At 35.7% G+C, this 18,298-nt stretch overlaps 1 long non-coding RNA gene across 1 annotated transcript in view; it reads left to right on the top strand.

Annotated features, from left to right (window-relative positions):
• The window catches only part of LOC145662140 (uncharacterized), a 43,341-nt gene extending 31,713 nt beyond the window's left edge, over positions 1-11,628 (top strand). Inside the window, exon 3 of the long non-coding RNA XR_014126997.1 lies at positions 11,427-11,628. This is a non-coding gene — a long non-coding RNA (uncharacterized LOC145662140). The remainder of the gene's footprint in view (positions 1-11,426) is intronic.
• The last annotated feature ends 6,670 nt before the right edge of the window (positions 11,629-18,298 follow it).

Below are 18,298 nucleotides of genomic sequence, written 5' to 3' on the forward strand. Positions count from 1 at the left end.
CCTTATCATCTATCTTAAAGTTTTTGTCTCTATTACCTCTGCTTTTACAATTGCTCAGATTTTTGAGCTGCATATCGTTGCTGGCCTCACCACACTTCCGTACAACCTCCCTCTCATCTTGTAGTTCACTCACCTACCACAAAGTATTCCACTATTACCTCTCCAGTTCCTTCGCCTACTTTACTGTTTATTTGAATCTCAGGAGACAGCTCCTCATCACCTCAAAGGTATCTAAATTTTTTGATACTGGTAGTAAATTTTGATACTCCTTGGAGTTCTACATAACTATCATTTGCAGACTCCAGCCAAATTACACATACTCTTTTTTACTCTCCTGACCTTCATTCGCCTCTATTGCAATGCTATTCTCCCCAGTACAATGTCATCTGCAAACACCATCTTGCATGATACCTCTTTTCTCATTCTCCCTACAATAACGTACATCACCAAAATGAATAGGTATGGGCTGAGGGCTAACTCTTGATGTAATCCAACTTCTACAAGGAATCCTTCTGCTGTATTTATGTCACATCTAATCTGAGTCACTGCTTACCTATACACCTCCTTCATCACCTTCACAAGTTTTCGGGAACTCCTTTTTCTCTCATCTATCTCCAAACTTCCTGCCTGAGCAATCTGTCATATTCCTTATCAAGGTCTATGAACGTAATATGTAGTTCTTTTTGCCACCTTCGATCCTTTTCAAACATCTGTAAATCAAAATTGCATCCATTGCTTGAACCCAAACTCTTAATCTATATACTTTTCTCTTCTGTTCTCAATAATCTTTCCCAGACCTTCATTGTATGGAATATAAACTTTATCCTTCATAGTTATTAAATCCTTGAGTATTGCATCTTTCCATGTAGATTGGGACTAATACACCTTTTATCATTTCCCTGGAATTCTCACTTGGCGATATGCTTTTTCATAAGGCCCCACAAAATATCAACTACATCATTGTCCAAGCTTTTCCATGCATCTACTTAGACCTAATCTTCCCCTATTGTCTTCCGTTTTTCATTTTATGCAACGCCTTTTCCACTTCCTTCTTATTTCTTAAAATAATACTTAATTTGTCAGTCCAAACTCATATATCTCCCTTGGGGGGTTACATGCGTAGGACCGAAACGGCATAGCATTGTGAACAGTTACCTGCACACGATCGCAATAATTAAAAAATATCTTGTAATTATGCAATATTAAGTAACAATAATTTTCTTGAAAATATATAGGGAAAAACCCACATAAGATCGAAACGGCACAGAACCAAAACGAAATAGGACAGAAACTGCATAGGGCCGAAATGGGCTTCTGAGCTGGAGTTTCGGTTGTATGACGTTTTGACCCTAACAAGTTTCAGTCCTGTGTCACATTCCCTTTCCTGGATTTTCATTGAGAAACTTGTTGAAATAGTCTTTCCTTCTTCCTTAAACGTTCTCCTAACCCTACACAACGATTCCGTTCTTATCTTTTATCTATTTTATTGATGTGAAATCCGTCGATGCTTTGTGATTTGCCTTTGTAACTCTCATTATGTGTATTTCTCTAATTTATTCCTCTATTTCTGTAACAAGCTTTTTCTAATGCTTTGTCTGTTGCAACCCCCCCCCCCACAACCATTTTGATATTCTCGTTTGCCAATTTGTGCCTCCACCTATCTCCCAGGTTATTTGTCAGACTCCATTTCTTCTTCATTATCTTTTTGTCTCTTATTGCCGATTCTGACTCAGCATTCTATCACCAATTCTCCTTTTCCTCTAACGGCCCCTCTCAAGATCTCCTCCGCAATCATTCTTATACTTGCACAATTCAACTTCCACCATTCCTTGACACTAATTCAAATTTCAGATCTTCTTCCTTCTCACCATCATTTTATCATCCTTTCCACTTTGAACGGGAGTTAATTGTTTATACATCTCCTTGTAGTCACTCATCAACAATCTGTACTGTACTGCCATACTTTCTTCATTTATTACTTTGCAATTTCTGATTTACTTTATTAACCGTCTTCTGCACATAAGTAATCAGTTTGACTTTCCCCACCTTCACTTTTTTATGTTACGAGTTAAGTTTTCCGGTTTTCAAAGTAGAAATTCACAAGGTCTCTGCAATCATTATGCCCTAAAAGATGCATCTTTTGCCAGGACTCAAATTGTTCACTTTCCATGCAGGCTATACCTATAGCCAAATAATAATAATAATAATAATAATAATAATAATAATAATAATAATAATAATAAACAATGCAAGTTTAAAAACTTCACAGTGCTTGATAAGGGGATACACGCGACAAACCATAGTAATACCTAGACCGTAGAAGGACACAATGCTCCGTCAAAATCTACAGTTAAGATCCAATCATCTCCGCAATGTACTCGAGATGTTGTTAGTGAACTACGGTAATATGTGACCAAAGAGAATCTACACCACAACGTGAAATAGCAGGATGTGTTCAACGGTCACCAGAAACCGTTAATCAGATCATCCGATAGGAGTTAAGTCTGAGAACAACACACAGACACTGAGAACAACAAGTTTATAGTCTAAAAATAATGCACACCGTCCAACGGAGAGCAGCATTCAAACCTCTGTGTGTGGGATACTTAGTATCCTAGATGAGACGTGGGTCTATTTCACGAGGTAAAAGCAGCTGTATGTGATTTACTATCGTTCTGCGATAGAAATGAGTACGCACAGTAGATTCACAAGTGCAAGGAAAATTTGTCTAAAAAAAGTTCATGGTAGTGGTGTGTTTCTATAGAAAGAGGAAATTTTCTACACACAAAGTGGCAGCTAATGGGAAGACAAATGTACTTACTGGGGCTGCGGTGGCTCAGTGTAATGGTGCATGAAGGCTCCTTGGTTCAATCCCAACTCTGGTGGACAAACGCCGCTTGCGTGGATTTTGTCGGGATTCTCACGTACCTACTAATTTCTCCATTCCCCATTTTTCATTCATTTCTTATCATCAGCGTCTCCTTTAGCCTAGGCGACATAACCGCGGTACCTGAAACTTAAAGATTTCATTTCATTTCAAACGTGATTACAATATACATCATGTCTTAAATCCCGTATACACGCAACTTAAGGCTGCTTTGTGTTACAAGGAGAGCCTCAAAGTCCACATACACTAAGACAAGAGCAGCACTGACATCTCCAAAACAACACTAGGCTACATGACTGTTATAGTACAGGAGACAAATATCAAGGCTTCCCATTTAGACACATTCCTGTTAAAAGGCCATGTACTTTCGTAACTTTGGACTATTAAAATGGAACATCAGAAAACTCAATCCAAAATAGTAAGATGGGTTTGAGAGAGTATACAAGGGTACGCGGTATAAATTGGATCGGCGTTTGCTGAACTGGAGCCTTCTTCAATAAACCCGAGACTGTGCAATTGTTCATTGCCAGAACCATCATAATAAACACATTCAGTGTTGGAAAAAGGGGTTTACAGCTTAGGGAAGGTAGTCGTAATTTTTTACCATCAGGCCAAACTGATCTGTATATGGGACGGGTCTTACTATTTGAAGTGGAATTGAAAACATTTCGCCTTTTTATTCGCATTATTTGGAAAACAGCGAATATCATGTCGGCATTTCTATACATAGGTTTGGAACTTCTTCTGTTTTATTATTTAAAATCAAACTTGTCATTATTACTTTCGGCTTCCCAATGATCTTATGATATTAGATTGACAATTTTCTACATGGGGGTGGAAAGAGGGAAAGGTGATTACGGTGTGGCATGTAAAAATAATCGAAAATGACCGATGTTAGTGTCCAAGCCATAGGTTTTGGAGTAACTGAGGTAAATAGTGACACGTCCTATGACGTTTGAGTCGAAGTCCGGCCCCATCGGCATTGAGTGTGAGACGGACTGGGGGTTGTAAGAGGGGATACTATGAAATGTTGTCATCACAGATTGATTTAAATGCGTGCCCTAAGGTGAGGGTAATGATTGAAATATTTTCAATAAACTTATTGTCCTCGTGTGAAGTAGTGTTTTTTTCTGCTAATTAATATAAAAATGAGAGGTGGAATTTTGGAAAGAAGTTAGCTAAATCTGTATTCTTGGCTGGAACATTTAAAGTGATATAAGTCAACTGAAGGAAGCGCTTTATACTTCGTGACTATACAGTACAGAAATATGAGAATTCTTGTAGAATGGCTATGCCCATTCATCTTATTGTCTCTATCAACCAGTATCACAGAGAAGACGGTAAAAGGTATTAAGAAGCGGTCTCTTATAAATTGATTCAACGTCCAAAGAACATTTTACATGTCCTCCCGTAATTCAAATTGGAAGTGATAAAAAAATCGAAATTTTCGGTTTCAATGTTTATTATCATAGAGCAGAAACGATAGCGAACGTTTTCTGCAATCAATTCAGCATTCCAAGAATGAATTTCATCTTCACCCTAATCCTTCTTTAAGGATTGTTTTAATGTCTGTTCCCCCTCCAATGTAAGTATGTGCACTTGCCTAAAGGGCGTACTGTTAAACGTATTTAGAACAAGTTTCAAACTTCGGAATTCCATGAGATTCTCTATGAAAGGGTTTTTGAATTCTCTTCATCTCCTAGCAGAAGTATGTTTTTTCTTCATCAACTCACAGATGTGTGAATTATCTCCATCTCTTTACAGTTTACTGAAGGGTCAAAATGGAAATCTTCGGTTTAGTTGAAAATGACTTTAGTGATTGCAAATTTATTTGTCTATATAAATCTTAAGAAATGAATGTAACAATGCATGTTTCCTAACTGTTTTTTGATTGTTGCATCGACTTTCATGATTTTGATTTTATGAGTGCGTCCTGGCCTAACTTTTCAGCACATGTTTGGCGAAGGGGAGAAGAGGTGAAGAGTAACATATAAAAGTAATGGCATACGATCCTTATCAGTGTCTAGTAGATAGTTTTCGGATCGCTAAGATGAATGGAAGCATTCCAGATGCCATTTAACTCCAAATTCATCACCGTTCATATCGTAGGGCGAGAAAGGGTTCAAACACTTCTCCTAAACATGTACTTCCCATGTGAATAACGGGCATTTCAGCTTGTCTGTATAAGAAATGGACGTTACAATGTGTGTTCGCTAACTTCTCCTTGACCGCTTCACCGACTTTGTTAAGTTTGTACATGACTAGACTCTGGCCTAGCTTAGGTTTTGAGTGCATTTTCGAGAGGCTGAAGCGGTAACATACAACAATAGTCGAAAAGAACCAATATTAGCGTCTAACCGATAGCTCCTCGGGTTGCTGACTTTAATAGTGGCAGCCCAAAAGTCGTTTAAGTCCAAATTTATCCTCACGGGTATCATAAGGGGAGGGGGAATTCAAATACGTTCCGTACATTGACTTCCTGTACAAAGAATAATCATTTCAGGCACTATGCAATAAGTAAAAAAATTAAAAAATTGAGTTTTCCACGGTTATTATAGGACATTCTCACGTGTTTTGTAAAACAATTTTAGTCTGTGTTGCTAAACTGAAATATTTTCAGTGTTGCTAAAAGCTTTTTAAGCAAAAACAGAGCACTTTGCCAAATACCAAAACCCAATTTTTGAAAACAATAATATAGCATATAACAGAATAAAAATAATTGCTGACGTAGGAAGTTAAGTCTGTTGTGAGAAGAGTAAACTATTCAAATTTGTTACTTTCGAACTGATCTTGGGAAATAGATGTCAAATCGAAATAGTAAATTTCTTAAAACTCAATTTTCAGAAAAATGAAATTACTTTGATTTAAAGGTATTAGCTAATCTCTATTAAATTTAACATCTACCAGTGAAAACTACAGCGATTTGTTGTCACATTTATAACATAAATATTATTTGTAGATACTGAAGATAAATATTAATAATTACATTTCAAAATTGAAATATAATTTCCTGTCATTAAGTTAAATCGCTCTGTTATCGTTGTTGAATGCCTGAGCCATCTTTGTTTTTTCTTATTGGCCCACTGATTCGTAATTTGAATATTTTCCTTCTTTCCTTTGAAACGAATTCTGAGTTTTATTGATTTGAATTTTATTGATTTCTTCCTCAAATTTAAGTATATTTTCTTATATACATAATTTTGTTGTTTAATAATCAAAATCAATTTTGGAACTGCATTTAGTCAGATGCTAAAAAGGTATCAACAAAATCGTATGTCATGTTTGGCGCTTGCTACAGATGCTATAGTACACGACTTTATAAAATACAGGTCGCCAGGTCGCCATGGTGTCTGAAAACACAAGTATAATGACTAGCTAATTTGAGGCTAAGAAATGTAAGCTTACAGACCAAATTGAATTTCTTTTGTTATAGCGCCCGCTTTCCAGAAGTAGCACGTAGTTCAGACGAAATTTTTTATTGCAAATATGTTAATTGAATTGAATTGAATTGAAGAAGGCTTTATTCAAGCGGGCGAGGTTCAGCATTTGCTGCTCTACCACCTAACCCTTGTCAAAGAAGTACATTGAGTTATACAAAAAACATATAATCAATTGAGTCAAAAGATTCGGTTATATACAACAAAAAATACAGGTATACATTAAGATGATAAAAAAAGAGAGAAAAGAAAAAAATGGTACTTTTAACAAAACACACAAACACACGCACAAGTACTACAAGTGAAGAAAGATAAAAGCGCACAAATACAAACTTGAAAACAAACACATGCCGATCAATAATATAGAGACAAAATAAGCTATGCTTCTGATTCACAATGCAGGGAGGAGAGTGATGAAGTATTTTTACAATGCATGATTATTTAATAAAGAATATGTACCAAGTCAAGTCTGATTTCATTTACGTGGTTCAAGTGATAGAATACAAATCATGGGTACCTGAACTTAAATTTTGTTGGCTGACAAGTGAGTAAATAAATTTTTAACATTTTCTTGAAAGAATTAAATGTTTTAGCTTCTTTTACTATATTTGTTAGAGCATTCCATGACCTTGGTGCTAATGAAGACAATGTTAAATGAAGACAATAAATAATAATTTCTAATTTCCTTTTAGACTGAATTATTTTATAGGGCAGCGTTTCCCAACCTTTTTCAACTTGCGGCACACTACGCGTGTAAGTTGAATTCTCGCGGCACACTTATAGATATAATTATTATTTGCAAATATAAAATATCATGGTATTTTTTTCTGATTACTGATCTCCTTCTCACAGAGATGAAAGCTCGATCACTGGGTTTCCCATATGCTAATTCATTATGCTTATTTTTTATTCTAATTTTAAAATAGAAAACAATTGCAATGAAATACAGGACTCAGATTTTTAAAAATACGCTTTCTTTTTCGAAAACTGTATCCAACCTTTCACCATAAACGAAGATCACTAAATAACGAACGAACAAACAAATGTCTTGTATTTTTAACTTTGCTGTTTTAACCCAAACCGGTGCATATTATAGCAATCACACAGCTTGCGATGCGTGGAAGTCAAAATACAGCTGTTGAACAAAGTGTTGTTTTGTCATTCACGTGCGAACGAGTGTTCTACTACGTTCATTTGACGCGTACCGTACAAGTGCTTCTATTTCTCGGTGTTAGTATGACTCTCAATTGAAGCGTAACATAGCAGCTAACCGTGGAAATTATGTACGAGCCGTAATACTGTCTGCTACACAATAATAGATGTAGAATAATATATTACAATTACAGTATTTTTTTTCCATGGTAGAAATTCATAGTAATGTGAAATACAAAAACATACATTTTTCCTATGTCTTGCAATTTGGTTGCTATAGAATTAATAATTTTGTTTCGATTTCCTCGCGGCACACCAGCGGTCAATTCGCGGCACACCGGTTGGGAAACGCTGTTATAGGGAAACGACACCATCGACAACACAGTTTCTTTCTTTCTTTCTTTTTCTTTTCTTTTCTTTTTTCTTTTTTCTTTTTTTCTTTTTTTTTGTATTTAGAGGAAAATAAAAATTTCCTTTCGACTATTTTAATAAATGATATCCTACGACTTGTCTCACTTCTTTAAATGATACAAACCCTCGGGAAGAGCTATGCATTCTTTATGCACGAGCTGGTAGCTGTGATCTCAGTCGTCTGTTCTCAAAGCAATCCACTCCCATATGTGACAACATTCATTTGGCGACGATTGATCTAAGTCAGTATTGAGCACTATCTTTCAAGACATGGTAAAAAAAAAAAAAAAAAAAAACATTCAGGCGGGACAATATAATTTATTAAAAATAGCAATGATATATTTTACGATTTTTTTAAATACTAAATTCTATTATGACTGAAGCTTCTCACATATAGTTCTAACTGTGAAGCACTGATTCTCAACATATTTTTCTTTTCATTTCTCAGATCGTGAATCATGTATCGGACCGATACATCCTTTCAGAAGGCCGCATCAGACCCACTGACCTTAGTTTGCCCATCACTGGTCTAAATTACCATTTTTTCTTTCACTATATTGCCTGTGATAGAAGTGTGTCGGTATTTATAACACTACAAAGTCCGCCAGAAAAATATATACACTCTTTGCCATCCTGTATCTGGATTCTGGCATTCACAATTGTTTCCAGTTAAAATTATGTTGTAGTACGGTTTTTCACTCAACAGATGTCGGTACTATCAACACGGTTACTGAGATAAGAAAATGGCAGGTACGCGCTTGACGTTAGATTATTATGCGTTTGGTTGTTAGGCGGGTTGGTAGTACAGCACCAAACTCCCGTCTCCACTGACGCTGTACTTCGATGGCATTCCCAAGCCTGATAAAACACTTCAAAACGAACTTACACTGCTCGAACATCAAGCGGGCATCTTCCATTTTCTTATCTCGCTAATTGTGGTGACACTACCGACATCTGCTGGGCGAAAAATCATACTACAACATACTTAAATTTCAGAACAATTGTTAATGCTAGCTGATACAGGATGGCAAAGAGTATACATTTTCTGGCGGACACTGTATTATAACAAAGCTCTATTCTGAAATAATATTTTATATTATATTAAGCAGATGTAGGTTACAAAGCTGATAATCTCTGAATCAAATTACTAGTGGGTCGATTCCATCAGATGTCCAAAATTATTGTCGCATATCTATAACTGTCTTCTTATAAGAATATTATTTGATAATGATTTTGCAGGGTTCTTTTAGTACTGATACTATGTGCATAATCGGAAAATGTATATTTGTGGTCAATTTCATAGAAAAAGAATTACAAATACGAAAATTAGAAAGAGTAAAACAAAATGTCGCTAAATGGACAAGAAAGTTTTATTTTCGTTTTATTGTTCTTATGTACTGCTCTTTTGACATGAAATTTTGCTACATTCATGTCTTTGCCGATTATACACATACTAACATACTAAGAAATACCGGACGAATTCGTTGTCAAATTATATTCCTACAACAACATATTTATAGACTTGCGACAATAATTTTGGATATGAGTGTACCTACAGGGCAACTCAAAATACTGTAATAGACCCGATATCTGAAATTTATTCTGTGAAATCTAGTAAACATATGTTATTATCAGACAGAAAGGTAAACTGTCAAAGTTTGCTTCAAACATATCACAAGTTCTGTGTGAGCACCTCGTGTGAAACGGCACACATCAAAGCGATAGACCATCTCCTGCAAAACTTTTTGTAGCATGGTTGCGGTCAATATGAGTCATTTATTTCATTCTCGCTGCTGACTCACAGCGTTAGAAGGTGGAAACACTGAGTAGAAACTCAAAGTTAAACTTTCGACAAGCATGTTTCACAATAGCATATGTTTATTAGAGGAAAGGGGGGCAAAGTGGATATATGAGGCAAAGCGAATAACGCAATTTACAGTCAACTGAAAACAGAGGGCAGGAAATGTTTGCCCCACTTTATGACGTCACTAGTCAAAGAAGAGAAGGACGTTACTGTTTTGTGTGTACGTGTTGTTTTTTAGACGAGAGAGGAGAAAAAAAGAAAATACGCATTTTGCTAAAAAATTCAAGACGTAAGGATTTTGAAATATTTTCTTACTATTCCGTTGAATGTTTGCGAGCACACTATGCATGGACAGGGTGGGATCTTACCTTTGTTATCATGTTTGAGAATTATCGTAAATACGTCGTCCGTATGCTGTAGACAGTCTTTTGTCTCATGTGGTAGTGTGGGGCAAAGAGAATAATTTTAGAAGGGGCAAAGCGAATAGCGATTCACTTTGCTCCAAGCATAATGCAGTACTGTTTTAGAGCATATGTTTGGCACTAAATAAGTACGTATACGTTGCAACACAGCTAATTTGAATATTGAAATTCATATTGAATTTGTTCCGTTAACATTCAAAATCACCAGAAGGAGACGGTAGTTACCAATGCAAGTTCTGTAATGAATATTATTCAGATCCACTTAATGAAGACTGGATTCAGTGTTCTATTTGTTTGTCATGGTTTCACGAAAACTGTACCGATTATTATAAGAGACAAGACAATTACATTTGTGATCTGTGTAAACCAAGCGTGTGATGTGATATTATTTTCAGCCTTAAGCCTTATTTTTTTTTTTTCAATCTGTTTGCTGCTACGTAGATTGTACTCATTAGGGTTACTATAGATTGAAAGAAACTAGATACTAGATGCCTACTTGATAAGAAAAAAGACTTCTATGGACTTGAGCTTTTTAAACATATTTAGGGATCATGTATATGCAAGCTTTGTCTAGACTTAATTCTATATTTAAATGTGTTAGGCTAATACTCACAAAATATTAAACATTTTGATCTTCTGGTAGGTAAAGCAGTTCATTTAGGTGTCATTCTTTTATGATCTTAGACTGTATACATATATATTATTCTTCTATACAATTTCTATTTTGCATATCTGTATTAAACCTGACTTTTAATGTATGAGTTTTTGCTTATTCACTTTGCCCCACTATCATGATCCGCTTTGCCCTACCGGTGGGGCAAAGTGAATAAATTGCAGTAGTTCAGTAATTAAGCAATATCATTTATGTATATGCAATTCTCGCTACTATTGTATTGTTATTTGAAAGTTTAATAATCATAAAATATTTCCTCAAAATTTTGGTTTCCTAGTCTTAATTTTAGTTGCCATTTGAGGCCTTTGAAGTTAAGTGATCCGCTTTGCCCTCCTTTCCTATATATTTCACAGAATACATTTCTGAAATCGGTTCCTCATTTTGACTTACCCTCTATAAGCTCAATACCAACCGTTTCTAAATGTGCCTATAATCTGATAACGCGTAAAGTACTTGATATACAGCATTAACGTTTAACCTAAAAGCTGTTAACTTTTCAGCTCTTTTGAGACTTACGTGCGCATTGTATCACATTACTCACTATCATAAGATGTTAAGAATTTGTTTTTAGAACTTTTATTGTTTATGTGATATTTACCTGTCATCTTATTAAAGAAATGAATACTCTTTTTCATTTCAGGTTTACCATACTATGCGTACAGGTACCCTGTGTACGCATATTCCTACGCGTATAGACCTTACTATTATTGGTGATACAAGACTTTGTTAAACATGCGTGGATACCATTTGGAACTAAGAACTAAAAGAAATAACACTGTAAGGTGTACTATTGTAATAAGAGAAATATGTTTGGAAAGTGTATTAAAAAATCTTTTATTGTCTTTCTCTGTATTTTTATTTCCTATATTACAAAATACAGTTCAAATGGTAAGGTTTATCTACCACAGTATACCATTCTTCGGTATTCAATATTCATAAAACGGAAAATTCCATTGAAATGCCATACCATTTAAAAGAAGAAAAAGAAAATAGTCTTTATAGAACAGATTCACAATAAGCAAGTGAAAATTGAATGGTATTTTCAGAGTATTTAAGAGATTAACTGCTGCGATATGGCTTAGCATACTATCTATATTGTTGATAAGCTCTCATAATTCTAAAAAAAATCACCGGCGTGGGATCATATATTTAACGCACAGCAATTTTAAGTCCATCGAAAACTAGACGTGTTACATGCAGTACTCAAAGACAATGAATAAGAATAGGCGAAATATTTCCCTAAAGCAGTTGCACATCATGGAGAGGGCAATCAGGTTCGAATCCACGTTTCATCTTACTAACTCCACATACTACAATTTCTTAATAAAACTGGCTCGGAAATTATTGATGCTGGGCAATTATTGATGAAGCGGGGAAATTATTGATGCAGCCTGATAAATTGATTTGATCTTACATTACATCAATACTCTTTCTTTTGGTATAGAAACAATTAAGGTGAAAGTACTTTTAAATTACGTATCTTTTTTCAGGTGTATAATAATAACAGTTCAACAATATAACTTTGGACCCCTTCCAAGAAAACATTTCTAGTTGCACGTCTGCCCTAAACCAATATCATTACAAGCGATGTGTTGCACCAGCATCATGGTCTAGATTCATTGGATATTGTTTAGGTTCAACATCATATATCGGGTGTTCGGGTGTTGCAACTCTTGCGAGGTGACTCCTGCCACTGATACAAGAAAAATAGTTATCTTGAACTTTCGGCTATCGGACATAGTTTCGGATCTACAAGGTGCTGAAAGCGTGGGAAAATGACTTTCGGACGCTAATAGTTCGGAAATTATCCAACGTAAAGAGGAAGGGTAAAAAATTCACTGAAGAGGTCATACCTGCTGTATTGAATTTTGCATGTTTCACAATCCTACCATGCACGCGCAAGGGATTTCCCAAAGAAACGTAGGGAGTCCCGGATAATCCGATAAATGAAAATTGGTATAAATGGATATGAATTGATAGGGTTTCTACCAGGCAACAATAATTTGTTTGTATTAAGTCGATATCTGGAACAAATACAAAATGGCGGACGCCTTCATGCCCGTTGTGTGTGGTTGCATAATCGCCAGGAACGGATGCTGGCCAACAGTGACGTTCAGAGTATTAAGTGTAGCGAATTTATACTCAAATGCTCTAGAAAGACATCTGGAGTGTCGGTAGAGAACAACAGATGGCGCAGGGTGATTCACATGTGTGGAAACACTTAAGAAAAATGCCCAGAAATGCACTTATACTCAGTAAACACGAGTTCAAAGCGTCGGAAATGTAAGGATAAGCGTCAAGAACATGAAAGCCATTGCCAATTCACCAATAATATTCGCTCAATCCGATGCAATATGATGTGCACGGTTGCATACCAATACGGATGCAACAACTGAGGTCAAATTGAAATTGTGCAAGGGAACTCACAAAGAAACTGGATAAACTAGTGCACGGTTGCATACCAATACGGATGCAACAACTGAGGTCAAATTGAAATTGTTCAAGGGAACTCACAAAGAAACTAGATAAACTAAATGAATGTCACTGGTAGGATCGCATGATAGATATTAAAATGTGGCCAATGTGTGTGTTGATACCAACATGTAGCTAATGGACAAATGTCAACATGTCCCACTTCTGCTGGGCACCGTCCCACGTGCGAAAACTAGGAAAATAACATTGTACATTCTGCTATTACATCTGGTGCACTTTTTGGTAGAACGTAATTAGAACACGATTGTATCGATGTCCCTCTTTGTTTGGGACATTGCCCCACAGTCGACACAAATGAAAAGAAATCTCTTAATTCATTTTTCAAATTCTGATAGAGCATGAAAATAAATTTTAAAAAAAACACTTGTATCATGCCCCACGTCTTCTGGGACATATGACGTACTCGAAATATAGGAAAATACCTCCAGAAATTCGTATCTTACACACAGTGTACATGCCAAGATAAACACGAAAATGAACCAATTTGGGACATGTAACACTACTGCTGGAACACCATACATATGGAAATAAAACGACATGAGAAATAGGAAGAAACGTCTTACAGCTCTGATTGTTTACAACTGTGCAGTAAGAGTAACAAAATGAAACAAACAAGCATGTCGGGACGCTGTACAAGAGCGCTTGCCAAACAAAGTGGGTACTCCTCAAAGAAATGAATATAGAGAAAATGAGGCTCCCTCGAAGCATCAGGGCTAGAGCGCTCGTTTTTGCTCGCGTGGTCGTAGTTTCCAATCCTACTGGGAGCCCACGGCCTCGGATTCAAGACCCGAGTAGTTATTTTCCTATTTTTTGCACGTAGGACGGTGTCCCAGCAGTAGTGGGACATGTTGACATTTGTCCATTAGCTACATGTTGATATCAACACACATATTGGCCACATTTCAATATTGATCATGCGATCCCACTAGTGACATTCATTTAGTTTATCCAGTTTCTTTGTGAGTCCCTTGCACAACTTCAACTTGGCCTTAGTTGTTGCATCCGTATTGGTATGCAACCGTGCACATCATATTGCATCGGATTGAGAGAATATTATTGGTGAATTGGCAATGTCTTTTATGTTCTTGACGCTTATCCTTACATTTCCGGCGCTTTGAACTCACGTTTACTGAGTATGAGTGCATTTCTGGGCATTTTTCTTAAATGTTTCCACATATGTGAATCGCCCTGCTTCATCTGTTGTTCTCTACCGACACTCCAGATGTCTTTCTAGAGCATTTGAGTACAAATTCGCTACAGTTAATACCCTGAACGTCACTGTTGGTCAGCATCCGTTCCTGGCGATTATGCAACCACACACAACGGGCATGAAGGTGCCCGCCATTTTGTATTTGTTCCAGATACCGATTTAATACAAACAAATTATTGTTACCTGGTAGAAACCCTATCAATTCATATCCATTTAGACCAATTTTCATTTGTCAGATTATCCGGGACTCCCTACGTTCCTTTGGGAAATCCCTTGCGCGTGCATGGTAGGATTGTGAAACATGCAAAATTCAATACAGCAGGTATGATTTCTTCAGTGAATTTTTTACCCGCCCTTTTTACGTTGGATAGTGTCGGAATTATTAGCGTCCGAAAGTCATTTTCCCACGCTTTCGGCACTTTGTAGATCCGAAACTATGTAGATCAAGAGAACTTTTTTTCTCTTGGGTGTCCCACCAGGAAAGTACCGTATTTTGAGGAATGATAGTATTAGTTATGACTAGACTTCGGATCGATATGCACTAAAAAACGGCAAAATATGCACTAAAAATCACGAAAATATGCACTGAAAATATGCAAATATGCACTAAAAATTGTAAATATGCACCAATCAAAACATAAATTTAAATGAAGAATTTTATTATCTTAGAGAAAAACGTTATATTACTAAAACTACATCCTACTTGGTGCATAACTATGATGCATTCATGCTATAATACACAACTATGTAGTTTTCGGTGTTTGTGGCAAAAACTTGCATTTATTAGTCAAAACATTACTGTACATGAAAAATGTTCCTTTCGTGTCATGGGTCGTTTCTAAGAAGCAATGTTACTTGCCGACAAATCTGAAATTCGTGCGTCGTTGTTCCCAGAAACACTTTATTTACATTAGACAACTTTATGCCAGGATTTTTCGCGTTTATTGACTGTGTGTTTAGAAGAAATGCTTGTCCGATTGGTTTTTGTGGCGTCTGGTTCGTTATTGAATCAAACAGCTCAAATGCACTACAAAATTCTAATTATCGCTCTTCTAATCTTGTTATGATCTTTGAAAATGAAATGAAATGAAATCTTTAAGTTTTACGTCCCACGGTTATGCCCGTTAGGCTAAAGGAGACGGTGATGATGAGTAATGAATGAAATGGTGGAATGAAGAAAGTGGGAGGAAACGGGAGAACCCCGAGAAAACCCACGCACACGGTGTTTGTCCACCACAAAGTTCACTTGGCGGGGGCTGGGATCGAACCCGGGACCCCAAGCACCAGAGGTGAACGCTCTACCACTGAGCCACCGCGGCCCCATTATGATCTTTGAAATTGAACTGAAATGAGTATTGATAAACGCAGGGTCACTTTTAATGTTTTCAGCTCTGCAAGCGCACAAGGCTTCCTGAATACATTTTGTTTCTTCGGGTTCAACAGCTTACAGTCAGTATGTGAAATTAAAATACATCTAATTATATAACACACACACACACACACACACACACATATATATATATATATATATATATATATATATATATATATATATATATATATATATATATATTAACTTACGAATAAAAAAGAATGCACCAAGTATCTGTAAATAAAAAAAATGTATTCAGAGAAGTAAATTTACATTTCTGGCATAAGCATATAATAAAACCTGCCTAGCGAAATTGATGAACTATACTCGCAAAAAATTCCATTAAAGGTTTTAAAGTTAACGAAGATAGATCTATGCTTAAAAAAAATAAAAAGATATATACATATAATTGACATAGTGAGATAAAATTAAGTTGTACATAGCCTACCGTATTCAATTACAGTATTTATTATGGTACGAATTAATACACATAAAACTTACAGTAAAGAAAAGAAGCTTATATACGGTTTCAAAGGCCAAGACAAAAGTAGATGCTATGAACTTTTCAGCATCCCCCTACTTTTGGCTCCCTTTTATTCTATTGTGTATATTATGCTCCTTGTTCCATGTCTCTAGACCAGCTAGAGAACAAGTTATTGGTATTTAGAAATAACTATGTGAATTGCAGTTCGTTCAAAAACTCGCACAGTTTCTAGAGCCTTATATGGCAGTGTACTAAAAGTTAAATGTTTAAGGTAACAAGTAAACGAAGATCTTTAAAGACAACATAGTTAATAAACCTAACCTCTCACAGAATGTCTAAACTTTTTCTAAACGCTGAATTCCGAAATTTGAAAATTTCCGATAAAAAGTATATTTTAACATCCGGTGTTCGCAACACAGGTTCCACCTAATCAAGAGAATTTAACACTTTTTTTTAACCTCTAAATTCATAGGAACGTGAAATATTTCCATTTAAAATAAATTTCCGTTTAATAAGGGGCCTGTTGAAGGCAGTTGTTACTGTATTAAAAGCCTGTGTTCAAAAACCTTTATGTTCTTGTTTAAAAGAGAATATGCCCACTTGAAAATACTTTTTGTATCCAATTATGTGTAAATTCTAGAACATTTTCTGCTAGCTTAATATTGTCCGTTTCAAACAGCAATAATTTACAATGTATAATATTGATACCTTAAATGGAATAAAGCGATTTGAGCGAGACATAGAGCATGAATGAGAAGGTAAAGTTATCGAAAACATAACAGAAGACTTAGTAGGAATGTTGCGTTTTGAGAGACCAAGGTACGTATCAAAGCAACACAAGCTTATATTTAAATACTCTCATAAACTGCTTAAAGTGAAACTTGGAAACGTATCTTCTTATCTCAGAAAGTAATTGCTGTGACAAGTTTTAGATTTTGTAAAGGAAATATTTTAATTAACTGTAGAACTCATTTTCAAAAGAGGTGTTCATTTCTTCCCGAAATACATTTTTCAACGGTTTCTTTGGGATGAACTTTGTCGAGTATGCAAAAAGTGCTATATCTGTGTTTTTCATAGTTGACTTGATTGGCTTGATTTTGAGTTTAACGTCCGTTCAGCAGCGAGGCTATATGAGACGTGGACCTATTGATTAACGTGGAATCCGAAGCATAAGAAACAAAAAATTAAGAATGACTACAGTAAATTTAAAAATATAGTAAATTCTCAACCAATCAAGGAAACACGGTGGCTCAGTGGCAGAAGGCTCACCTCTGCTGCAAGGGGAACTGGTCCGATCTCGGTCAAGTGAGTTTGTGGTGGACAACATCGTGTCCCTGAGTTTCTCGGAGTACTCCCACATTCTCATTCCACCAAATTCCACATAAACATTCACTTGCATTTATCTTATGTCTTCTTTAGTCCACGGGACATCAAAGAGAAAACTTATCAAGTAAATTAAGAAAATTATGTAATTTTATGGTTTATATGTTTTCTAGTCTAGCTGTAACACCCCTACATCGCCTTCACATATGCCTAGTAGGCCTACTTTGTTTCTTGCTTGAAATAATCATGTTGTTGCAATTTCTTTGTTTGAGGTGCTTTGTATATACATATTTATTTCTATATATTTTTAAAACACAATAGTATATGTAACGTTTTATTTCGTACAAATGTTTAATAATACAGTTTGTTATGGCGTAAATTTTGATACTAATATTCAGAGAACTGTCAATTTCACCAAACCTTTTGTTCAAATACAAATTCTATAAATAAGCGATCAGCGATTTCAAATAAGATTATTTTTTTATAAATCAAAAATAAAAACGATGTTTAAAATATTAAATACGTGCGTCCCTGCTCAATAAAGTTTTTAACCTTCCCTGAGATTCGGATAAAACTTACGTTTGAGCAACTCTTAAAAAAAAAGAAAGAAAGAAACTGTCCAAGCATAAC

Source organism: Thermobia domestica, chromosome 10, assembly GCF_964235325.1.
Source record: "Thermobia domestica chromosome 10, izTheDome1.hap1.1, whole genome shotgun sequence".
NCBI lineage: Eukaryota > Metazoa > Arthropoda > Insecta > Zygentoma > Lepismatidae > Thermobia > Thermobia domestica.